The 12804-nt window shown below is 50.0% G+C and overlaps 1 protein-coding gene across 3 annotated transcripts in view; it reads right to left on the bottom strand.

Annotated features, from left to right (window-relative positions):
- MCM4 (minichromosome maintenance complex component 4) overlaps positions 1 to 10045 on the bottom strand; it is a 162990-nt gene extending 152945 nt beyond the window's left edge. The window contains exon 1 of one of the 3 annotated variants that reach the window (XM_063923696.1): positions 9937 to 10045. The gene's annotated coding sequence lies outside the window, so the exon portion shown is untranslated. The other 2 variants (XM_063923698.1, XM_063923697.1) reach the window with 2 other exon arrangements.
- Between the last annotated feature and the right edge of the window lie 2759 nt (positions 10046 to 12804).

Here is a 12804-nt window from a genome sequence, read left to right as displayed (position 1 = left end):
GCTGCAGTGCTGTGCGCTACCTTTAGAAGACTGCAGGAGTCTTCAGCCGCCGATTCTGGACCTCTTCTTACTTCAGCATCTGCAAGGGGGCCGGCGGCGCGGCTCCGGTGACCATCCAGGCTGTACCTGTGATCGTCCCTCTGGAGCTGATGTCCAGTAGCCAAGAAGCCAATCCATCCTGCACGCAGGTGAGTTCACTTCTTCTCCCCTCTGTCCCTCGTTGCAGTGATCCTGTTGCCAGCAGGAATCACTGTAAAATAAAAAACCTAAGCTAAACTTTCTCTAAGCAGCTCTTTATGAGAGCCACCTAGAATTGCACCCTTCTCGGCCGGGCACAAAAATCTAACTGGAGTCTGGAGGAGGGTCATAGGGGGAGGAGCCAGTGCACACCACCTGATCTGGAAAAGCTTTACTTTTTGTGCCCTGTCTCCAGCGGAGCCGCTATTCCCCATGGTCCTTTCAGGAACCCCAGCATCCACTAGGACGATAGAGAAACTACAGGTAGTTTTTTCACACCCCACATAATACCCTCTTTTGTGGTACTTGTAGTATCAGAAATATGTAACACCTCCTTCTTTGCCCTTAACATGTAACGTGTGGCCCAAATGGAAAATACGTTTGTTTCTTCACCGTCGACACTGGAGTCAGTGTCCGTGTCTGTGTCGACCGACTGAGGTAAATGGGCGTTTTAAAGCCCCTGACGGTGTTTGAGACGCCTGGACAGGTACTAATTGGTTTGCCGGCCGTCTCATGTCGTCAACCGACCTTGCAGCGTGTTGACATTATCACGTAATTCCCTAAATAAGCCATCCATTCCGGTGTCGACTCCCTAGAGAGTGACATCACCATTACAGGCAATTGCTCCGCCTCCTCACCAACATCGTCCTCATACATGTCGACACACACGTACCGACACACAGCACACACACAGGGAATGCTCTGATAGAGGACAGGACCCCACTAGCCCTTTGGGGAGACAGAGGGAGAGTTTGCCAGCACACACCAAAACGCTATATTATACAGGGACAACCTTATATAAGTGTTTTCCCTTATAGCATCTTAATATATAATAATATCGCCAAATAAGTGCCCCCCCTCTCTGTTTTAACCCTGTTTCTGTAGTGCAGTGCAGGGGAGAGCCTGGGAGCCTTCCTAGCAGCGGAGCTGTGTAGGAAAATGGCGCTGTGTGCTGAGGAGAATAGGAACCCGCCCCCTTTTCGGCAGGCTTCTTCTCCCGTTTTTCTGACAACCTGGCAGGGGTTAAATACATCCATATAGCCCCAGGGGCTATATGTGATGTATTTTTAGCCAGCATAGGTACTTTCATTGCTGCCCAGGGCGCCCCCCCAAGCGCCCTGCACCCTCAGTGACCGTTGGTGTGAAGTGTGCTGAGAGCAATGGCGCACAGCTGCAGTGCTGTGCGCTACCTCATAAAGACTGAGAAGTCTTCAGCCGCCGATTTCTGGACCTCTTCTCTCTTCAGCATCTGCAAGGGGGTCGGCGGCGCGGCTCCGGTGACCCATACAGGCTGTACCTGTGATCGTCCCTCTGGAGCTAGTGTCCAGTAGCCTAAGAAGCCAATCCATCCTGCGCGCAGGTGAGTTCACTTCTTCTCCCCTAAGTCCCTCGTTGCAGTGAGCCTGTTGCCAGCAGGACTCACTGAAAATAAAAAACCTAACAAAACTTTTACTCTAAGCAGCTCTTTAGGAGAGCCACCTAGATTGCACCCTTCTCGGCCGGGCACAAAAACCTAACTGAGGCTTGGAGGAGGGTCATAGGGGGAGTAGCCAGTGCACACCACCTGATCCTAAAGCTTTTACTTTTGTGCCCTGTCTCCTGCGGAGCCGCTATTCCCCATGGTCCTGACGGAGTCCCCAGCATCCACTTAGGACGTCAGAGAAAAGAAAATACTCTCCGGCCACCGCTCCTGCTTCCCGACCGCTGCTACTGTCCTCCGTCTCCGGCCGCCGCTCCTTGGATCTATGGGAGAGACATCATGACGTCTCTCCCATTGCGCCGCACACTGCAGACACTAGAGGTCAATTATGACCTCCAGCTTCTGTGGCCACTCCCACAATGCCGTGCGAGATGACGTCAGGCGCACAGCACCAGTACAGTCACGGCTTTTGCCACGGCAGCGGCCTCGGAACAGCCTGCTTGCACTTGGCAAGAGCCGCTAATGCGAGATGTAACAATACATCCCATCCACACTGCGTGATCCGGTGTACTACAGCATGATGTAACATTACAGTATACACTCATTCATTAAAATGAGCATTGGGCATACATGCTATAACGGTGAAATCCATATTGAGAAAATAAGATTTTACTTACCGATAAATCTATTTCTCGTAGTCCGTAGTGGATGCTGGGGACTCCGTCAGGACCATGGGGAATAGCGGCTCCGCAGGAGACAGGGCACAAAAGCAAGCTTTTAGGATCACATGGTGTGTACTGGCTCCTCCCCCTATGACCCTCCTCCAAGCCTCAGTTAGGTACTGTGCCCGGACGAGCGTACACAATAAGGAAGGATCTTGAATCCCGGGTAAGACCCAAACCAGCCACACCAATCACACCGTACAACTTGTGATCTGAACCCAGTTAACAGTATGATAACAATGAAGTAGCCTCTAAAAAAGATGGCTCACAACAATAATAACCCGATTTTTGTAACAATAACTATGTACAAGTAATGCAGACAATCCGCACTTGGGATGGGCGCCCAGCATCCACTACGGACTACGAGAAATAGATTTATCGGTAAGTAAAATCTTATTTTCTCTAACGTCCTAGTGGATGCTGGGGACTCCGTCAGGACCATGGGGATTATACCAAAGCTCCCAAACGGGCGGGAGAGTGCGGGTGACTCTGCAGCACCGAATGAGAGAACTCCAGGTCCTCCTCAGCCAGGGTATCAAATTTGTAGAATTTTACAAACGTGTTCCCCCCTGACCACGTAGCTGCTCGGCAAAATTTTAAAGCCGAGACCCCCTCGGGCATCCGCCCAAGATGAGCCCACCTTCCTTGTGGAATGGGCATTGACAGATTTTGGCTGTGGCAGGCCTGCCACAGACTGTGCAAGCTGAACTGTACTACAAATCCAACGAGCAATAGTCTGCTTAGAAGCACCCATCTTTTGGGGTGCATACAATATAAACAGCAAGTCAGACTTTCTGACTCCAGCCGTCCTGGAAATATATATATATATATATATATATATATATATATATATATATATATATATATATATTTTTTTAGGGCCCCGACAACGTCTAGCAACTTGGAGTCCTCCAAGTCCCTAGTAGCCGCAGGCACCACAATATGTTGTTTCAGGCGAAACGCTGACACCACCTTAGGAAGAAACTGGGGACGAGTCCGCAGTTCTGCCCTGTCCGAATGGAAAAACAAATATGAGCTTGTTTTAAGACAAAGCCCCCAATTCTGACAATCGCCTGGCCGAGGCCAGGGCCACAACATGGTCCCTTTCCATGTGAGATATTTCAAATCCACAGATTTGATCGGTTCAAACCAATATGATTTGAGGAATCCCAACACTACGTTGAGATCCCACGGTGCCACTGGAGGCATACAAGGGGCTGTATATGCAATACTCCCTTGACAAACGTCTGGACTTCAGGAATTGAAGCCAATTTTTTCTGGAAGAAAATCTACAGGGCCGAAACTTGAACCTTAATGGACCCCAATTTGAGGCTCATAGACACTCCTGTTTTCAGGAAGTGCAGAAATCGACCTAGTTGAAATTTTTTCGTGGGGCCTTCCTGGCCTCATCCACGCAACATATTTTCACCACATGTGGTGATAACGTTGTGCGGTCACCTCCTTCCTGGCTTTGACCAGGGTAGGTATGACCTCTTCCGGAATGCCTTTTCCCTTAGGATCCGGCGTTCAACCGCCATGCCGTCAAACGCAGTCGCGGTAAGTCTTGGAACAGACAAGGTCCCTGCTGGAGCAGGTCCTTTCTTAGAGGCAGATGCCACGGTTCCTCTTGGAACAGACATGGTTCTTGCTGAAAGCAAATCCCATCTTAGCTCCCGAGGCCATTAGTCCTCTGTGAGCATCTCTTGAAGTTCCGGGTACCAAGTCCCTCTTGGCCAATCCGGAGCCACGAGTATAGTTCTTACTCCTCTACGTCTTATAATTCTCAATATTGGTTATGAGAAGCAGAAGAGGGAACACATACACCGACTGTTACACCCACGGTGTTACCAGGACGTCCACAGCTATCGCCTGAAGGTCTCGTGACCTGGCGCAATACCTGTCCCATTTTTTGTTTGGGCGGGACGCCATCATTTCCACCTTTGGTCTTTCCCAACGGTTCACAATCATGCGGAAAACTTCCCGATGAAGTTCCTACTCTCCCGGGTGGAGGTCGTGCCTGCTGAGGAAGTCTGCTTCCCAGTCGTCCACTCCCGGAATGAACACTGCTGACAGTGCTATCACATGATTTTCCGTCCAGCGAAAAATCCTTGCAGTTTTGACCACTGCCCTCCTGCTTCTTGTGCCGCCCTATCTGTTTACGTGGGCGACTGCCGTGATGTTATCCCACTGGATCAATACCGGCTGACCTTGAAGCAGAGGCCTTGCTAAGCTTATAGCATTACAAATTTGCTCTTAGCTCCAGTATATTTATGTGGAGAGAATTCTCCAGACTTGATCACACTCCCTGGAAATTTTTTCCCTGTGTGACTGCTCCCCAGCCTCTCAGGCTGGCCTCCGTGGATACCAGCATCCAATCCTGAATGCCGAATCTGCGGCCCTCTAGAAGATGAGCACTCTGTAATCACCACAGGAGAGACACCCTTGTCCTTGGATATAGGGTTATCCGCTGATGCATCTGAAGATGCGATCCGGACCATTTGTCCAGCAGATCCCACTGAAGAGTTCTTGCGTGAAATCTGCCGAATGGAAGCGCTTCGTAATAAGCCACCATTTTTTTTACCAGGACTCTTGTGCAATGATGCACTGACACTTTTCCTGGTTTTAGGAGGATCCCGATTAGCTCGGATAACTCCCTGGCTTTCTCCTCTGGGAGAAACACCCTTTTCCTGGACTGTGTCCAGAATCATCCCTAGGACCAGCAGACGTGTCGTCGGAACAACTGCGGTTTTGGAATATTTAGAATCCACCCGTGCTGTCGTAGAACTACTTGAGATAGTGCTACTCCGACCTCCAACTGTTCTCTGGACCTTGTTCTTATCAGGAGGTCGTCCATTTTCTTTGAAGACGAATCCTCATTTCGGTCATTACCTTGGTAAAGACCCGGGGTGCCTTGGACACTCCAACGGCATCGTCTGAAACTGATAGTGACAGTTCTGTACCACGAACCTGAGGTACCCTTGGTGAGAAAAGCAAATTTTGGGACATGGAGGTAAGCATCCCTGATGTCCCGGGACACCATATAGTCCCCTTGTTCCCAGTTCGCTATCACTGCTCTGAGTGACTCCATCTGGATTTGAACCCTTGTAAGTGTTCAAATTTTTCAGATTTAGAATCGGTCTCACCTAGCCTTCTGGCTTCAGTACCACCCTATAGTGTGGAACAATACCCCTTTCCTTGTTGTAGGAGGGGTAATTTTATTATCACCTGCTGGGAATACAGCTTGTGAATTGTTTTCAATACTGCCTCCCTGTCGGAGGGGGACATTGGTACAGCAGACTACAGGAACCTGCGAGGGGGGAAACGCCTCGACATTCCAATCTGTGCCCCTTTGATACTACTTGTAGGATCCAGGGGTCCTGTACGGTCCCAGCGTCATGCTGAGAACTTAGTAGAAGCGGTGGAGGGCTTCTGTTACTGGGAATGGGCTGCCTGCTGCAGTCTTCTTCCCTTTCCTCTATCCCTGGGCAGATATCTTATAGGGACGAAAAGACTGAGGCTGAAAAGACGGTGTCTTTTTCTGCAGAGATGTGACTTAGGGTAAAAAACGGTGGATCTTCCAGCAGTTGCCGTGGCCACCAGGTCCCATGGACCGACCCCAAATAACTCCTCCCCTTTTATACGGCAATACATCTTTGTGCCGTTTGGAATCTGCATCCCCTGACCACTGTCGTGTCCATAAACATCTTCTTGCAGATATGGACATCGCATTTACTCTTGATGCCAGAGTGCAAATATCCCTCTGCGCATCTCGTATATATAGAAATGCATCCTTTAAATGCTCTATAGTCAATAAAATACTGTCCCTGTCAAGGGTATCAATATTTTTAGTCAGGGAATCCGACCAAGCCACCTCAGCTCTGCACATCCAGGCTGAGGCGATCGCTGGTCACAGTATAACACCAGCATGTGTGTGTATACTTTTTAGGATATTTTTCTGATAAGCATGTGAGCGCCTTATCCACCCTGAGGGGTGTTTCCCAATGCGCCTTAACTTCTGGCGGGAAAGGGTATACCGCCAATAATTTTCTATCGGGGGAAACCCACGCATCATCACACACTTCATTTAATTTATCTGATTCAGGAAAAACTACAGGTAGTTTTTTCACCTCACACATAATACCCTTCTTTGTGGTACTTGGAGTATCAGAAATATGTAACACCTCCTTCATTGCCCTTAACGTGTGGCCCTAAAGGAAAATACGTTTGTTTCTTCACCGTCGACACTGAAATCAGTGTCCGTGTCTGGGTCTATGTCGACCGACTGAGGTAAATGGGCGTTTTTACAAGCCCCTGACGGTGTCTGAGACGCCTGGACCGGTACTAATTTGTTCGCCGGCCGATCACGTAATTCCATAAGTAAGCCATCCATTCCGGTGTCGACTCCCTAGAGAGTGACATCACCATTACAGGCAATTTGCTCCGCCTCCTCACCAACATTTTCCTCATACATGTCGACACACACGTACCGACATACAGCACACACATAGGGAATGCTCTGATAGAGGACAGGACCCACTAGCCCTTTGGGGAGACAGAGGGAGAGTTTGCCAGCACACACCAAAATGCTATAATTATACAGGGACAACCCTTATATAAGTGTTCCTCCCATATAGCATTTAATATATATGTATATCGCCAAATCAGTGCCCCCCCTCTCTGTTTTAACCCTGTTTCTGTAGTGCAGTGCAGGGGAGAGCCTGGGAGCCTTCCCCTCAGCCTTTCTGTGAGGGAAAATGGCGCTGTGTGCTGAGGAGAATAGGCCCCGCCCCCTTTTCGGCGGGCTTCTTCTCCGGAGATTGTGAAGTCTGGCAGGGGTTAAATACATCCATATAGCCTCAAGGGCTATATGTGATGTATTTTTCGCCATACAGGTAGTCTACATTGCTGCCAGGGCGCCCCCCCCCGCGCCCTGCACCCTCCGTGATCGCTGTGGGAAGTGTGCTGACAGACAATGGCGCACAGCTGCAGTGCTGTGCGCTACCTGAGGAAGACTGAAAAGTCTTCTGCCGCCTGGTTCCGGACCTCTTCAATCTTCAGCATCTGCAAGGGGGTCGGCGGCGCGGCTCCGGGACGAACCCCAGGGCGAGACCTGTGTTCCGACTCCCTCTGAAGCTAATGGTGTCCAGTAGCCTAAGAATCCAATCCATCCTGCACGCAGGTGAGTTGAAATTCTCTCCCCTAAGTCCCTCGATGCAGTGAGCCTGTTGCCAGCAGGACTCACTGAAAATAAAGAACCTAAAAACTTTTTCTAAGCAACTCTTTAAGAGAGCCACCTAGATTGCACCCTTCTCGGACGGGCACAAAAACCTAACTGAGGCTTGGAGGAGGGTCATAGGGGGAGGAGCCAGTACACACCATGTGATCCTAAAAGCTTGCTTTTGTGCCCTGTCTCCTGCGGAGCCGCTATTCCCCATGGTCCTGACGGAGTCCCCAGCATCCACTAGGACGTTAGAGAAAATATATTGATTAGGGCAGGGGTGAGGAACCGTTGGCACTCCAGCTGTTTAACTACACATCCCAGCATACCCTGCAACAGTTTTAGCATGGTCAAATAGCAAAACTGTAGCAAGGCATGCTGGTATGTGTAGTTCAACAACAGCTGGAGAGCCGAAGGTTCCCCATCCCTGGATTAGGTGGTACCCAGCTTTAGAGAGGAAAGTTTAATTGCCTGATAAAGTGTGCAGGATTATATGCAGATTATATTCTCCGGCAGGCGAAGCAAAATCCCCGAAAACACACAGGTTTCACTGAACCTGTGTATTTACGGGTGTAAATGCACTTAACGGACGAGCTAACCGAATAGCCCGACCGCAACACCTGAAGAAACATTGTGGGGGGGTTTTTGTGTTTTTTTTACTCCCAACGTCTCTTTGGGGCTAATTGAATATCCCCGAGAATCTCTTTAAATGAGTACTGTGATGAGAACCATGATTGCCAGCCACTGTTTTTATGTGGGAACAAAGTCACCCTTCCTTACACTGTAGGTTCAATAAGCAGCCCTCCAGCTGCTTATGGGACTTAAACACAGCAAGCACCACTACAGTTTTGCTATCAGGACATGCTGGGAGGGTGTGGCATGTTAGGTAGACAGTGTCTAGGTCAACCACTATTGGTCGACAGTTTCTAGGTCAACAGGGACTCTAGGTAGACATAAGGTTTTTTTATTATTTTTTTAGTGCACCGTGTCCGCTCGCCATACTTCGGGCAAGCTGCCTCGCTAAACTCTGAATGGGTTACCGTTCCCAATTTAGTCCACGTGAATCGGAATGTATGGGAAAGTGAAAAAAACTCAACCGTTTGCCAGGTCTAACTAGAGTCCCTGTCGACCTACTTACTGTCGACCTAAAGACCGGATCCCATCCTGGGATGTGTAGCATTCCTTTAGGCTGAAACAGCAGCAGACTGCACTAGCACAGGCTGCAGGAAGTGAATTAGGAAAAAACACATGAGTGACAGGGACATAGCCATAGCTACAGTATCAACAGCACTTATCATTGGCTGCTATCCCATCATATATTTCTATTAACCTATCAAGCATGCATGCAGGTCTTGGTAACATAACCAGCCTCATGTAGTCTCTTATGGTTCAAGGGCTGCTGGGTCTAGCCGAGGATAAGGTAAAGCACACTATATAATATTGCAATCCCATCAGTGGCCAAAGGGCCCCATACACTAACATGTCCATCTGACATGTCACAGCGATCACCTCAAAAGCCTCCCAGGGGGCAGGATCGCCAAAGATTCATTGTATGCTGTCCTTTTGCATATGATGTATCTCGGGCAATCCCAACCATGCCTGCGGGGTTAGACATGATTGAATGTGCAGCACATTCAATCTGGAGGATCAGATCCAATGCTCACGGGAATGCACATCAGATCGGAAACTCCTGCAAAAAGCCCAATTTCAGCTGATATATCAGGCCGAATGCCCGAAATAGGATGAATTCTGCTATTATTGTCCTAGTGAATGGGGCCCTTTACACATTACTACTAATAACTGCAGTTACTACGGCATACCTCCCAACATGACCAATTCCCGGAGGGACAGAATGCTCTGCTGCTGGACATTTACTTTATTTGTAATTATCACCTGTGTTGAACAGGTTAATAGATAAGCTGTTACTACACAGGTGAAGGCAATAATAAATTTAGCGGAATGTCCAGGAGCAGAGCATTGTGTCGTGTTGGGAAGTATGCTACCGTACTGGTGAAAGAAAAATGTCACACAGCACATTACATATATGGAAACAAACTAACAGTGTCAGCTGCACATGCCAGACACCTATAAGCAGCGTCACACACAGGATACAGCCATCAGGGCTGAGCATAGCAGCGCTACATACATACATACATACATACATACATACATACATACTACTTTGCGTGTGGCGGCGACCCACGCTGAGACCTGTAGTAACAAAGGGGTATGGATCGCCGCCGCGTGTATGAGGACACAGGTACCGGGTAAGGACCGCTACACCCGGGCCGTGTGTAATGTACAGTGACACAGCCCCCCGTACAGCAGCGAGCACTGACCTGGGAGAAACGCGGACCTCCGGTGACTGCTAGTGATGTATATGCTCTGCAGCAGCTCCCAATCCTTTCCCGCTAAAACAATTCGCGCCAACACCAGCGTCACGTGACAGCCCGTTTCGCGGGTTTATTTCTCACACAGACAGAGGGCGGATGGGAGAGCGCACTGCACGCTGGGGGGGGGGGGGGTTACACATAGATGCATCTTTGTTTCCTGTAAATGAATAGCAACAACCACGAATATTACACGCGGGTGTCATTCTTGTAAATCCGCGGTATTTCGTTACAGATCCATGGCGATTCGTATTTATTTTATTTTAAGACAACAAATAATTCAGTTGCATAAACTTCCCGCTCCCCCCGGCTGAGGTGACATGTGCTGCAGTCATCACTGTTTCCGCCGGTGACGGTGTGCTCGCTGGGCTACATGCACTACGCGGTATATATAGCTTACTGTATCCATTCCAACCCGGCCTGCTGCAGGGTGCTGTATACAGCTCCAAGTCGCGTCGGGTGTCTCAGCAGCCAGGCTCCCGGCTGTGGCACTGATGCGTGCAGCCATATCCCCGCTGTACTACTCTCCATGGTGTACACACTGTTTGTTGCCTTTTATTGAGTTACCTCTTTGATATCGGTTTACTTATGTCTTTTATAATGTATGCTTACTGTCCTGTAGTGCACACAGCCTGCTGCTGTGCTGAGAGCAACACATACTAGTCTAATCATGAAGCACCGAAAAGGGCTGTGTATGCTCACTTCAATGAAGTGTGTGGAGAAGTGAGCCAGTAGAGAAGTTGCTCATGGCAATCAATCAGCATTGCAGTAACGTATAATTTGCATACTATACAACTGTATGGAGCAGCTGATTAGTTGTCACATGCTCACTAAGCCACACTTTTCACGGGTGTAGTATTGTATGCCGGCGGCCGGGCTCCCGGCAACCAGTATACTACCGCCGGAATCCCAACCGTCGGCATAAAGACAATGTGGTGAGCGCAAATGAGCCCTGTGGAGGCTTGCTGCGCTCGCCACACTGCAGGCTCGGTGACGCGCTTAGCTATTTATTCTCCCACCAGGGGTGTCGTGGACCCCCAAGAGGGAGGTAGTGTCGGTATGCCGGCTGTCGGGATTCCTGTGCCGTTATCCCAACAGCCGGCAAACTGAAGACCACCCACTTTTCTCTAACGTCCTAAGTGGATGCTGGGGACTCCGTCAGGACCATGGGGTTTAGCGGCTCCGCAGGAGACAGGGCACAATAATAAAAGCTTTAGGATCAGGTGGTGTGCACTGGCTCCTCCCCCTATGACCCTCCTCCAAGCCTCAGTTAGATTCTTGTGCCCGGCCGAGAAGGGTGCAATCTAGGTGGCTCTCCTGAGCTGCTTAGAATAAAAGTTTAAGTTAGGTTTTTTATTTTCAGTGAGTCCTGCTGGCAACAGGCTCACTGCTACGAGGGACTTAGGGGAGAGAAGTAAACTCACCTGCGTGCAGGATGGATTTGCTTCTTAGGCTACTGGACACCATTAGCTCCAGAGGGAGTCGGAACACAGGTCTCACCCTGGGGTTCGTCCCGGAGCCGTGCCGCCGACCCCCCTTGCAGATGCCGAAGTTGAAGAGGTCCAGAGGTCCAGATACAGGCGGCAGAAGACTTTCAGTCTTCATAAGGTAGCGCACAGCACTGCAGCTGTGCGCCATTGTTGTCAGCACACTTCATACCAGCGGTCACTGAGGGTGCAGGGCGCTGGGGGGGGGCGCCCTGGGCAGCAATGTATTATACCTTTTTTATGGCTAAAATACATCACATATAGCCCTTGAGGCTATATGGATGTATTTAACCCCTGCCAGATCTCACAAACTCCGGGAGAAGAGCCTGCCGTTTTAGGGGGCGGGGCCTATTCTCCTCAGCACACGGCGCCATTTTCCTGCTCAGCTCTGCTGTGAGGAAGGCTCCCAGGCTCTCCCCTGCACTGCACTACAGAAACAGGGTTAAAACAGAGAGGGGGGGCACTTATTTGGCGATATGATTACATATGTGAAAATGCTATAAGGGAAAACACTTGTATAAGGGGTTGTCCCTGTATAATTATAGCGTTTTTGGTGTGTGCTGGCAAACTCTCCCTCTGTCTCCCCAAAGGGCTAGTGGGGTCCTGTCCTCTATCAGAGCATTCCCTGTGTGTGTGCTGTGTGTCGGTACGTGTGTGTCGACATGTAGGAGGACGATGTTGGTGAGGAGGCGGAGCAAATTGCCTGTATTGGTGATGTCACTCTCTAGGGAGTCGACACCGGAATGGATGGCTTATTTAGGAATTACGTGATAATGTCAACACGATGCAAGGTCGGTTGACGACATGAGACGGCCGGCAAACAAATTAGTACCTGTCCAGGCGTCTCAGACACCGTCAGGGGCTTGTAAAAACGCCCATTTACCTCAGTTGGTCGACACAGACACGGACACTGACTTCAGTGTCGACGGTGAAGAAACAAACGTATTTTCCTTTAGGGCCACACGTTACATGTTAAGGGCAATGAAGGAGGTGTTACATATTTCTGATACTACAAGCAGGGCCGAAACTAGGGGCTGCTAGGGGGGCAGGCGACCTGGGCGCCAGATTGGAGGGGGCGCCGAGACCCCCTAACACCCGCCGCGGCACTTACTTTTAAAAAACCCCTTCTCCCGAGTGCCCAGCTCGGGGGGCGGGGTTTCGCGGAGTGACGCGATTGCGTCGTGACGTCACGGCGCAAACGCGTCATTCCACGAAACCCCGCCGGAGGAGGGAAAAGGGGGAGCCCGGAGCCGCGCAGACGAGGAGGGAGAGGCGGCTGAAGAGCGGCGAGAACCGCTTCAAATGTAAGTCAGCCCCTCTCCCTTCCTCT

Source organism: Pseudophryne corroboree, chromosome 5 (assembly GCF_028390025.1).
Source record: "Pseudophryne corroboree isolate aPseCor3 chromosome 5, aPseCor3.hap2, whole genome shotgun sequence".
Taxonomy (NCBI): Eukaryota; Metazoa; Chordata; class Amphibia; order Anura; family Myobatrachidae; genus Pseudophryne; species Pseudophryne corroboree.
Note: the sequence above shows the minus strand (reverse complement) of the source record. Positions and strands in the feature narration are given on the sequence as shown.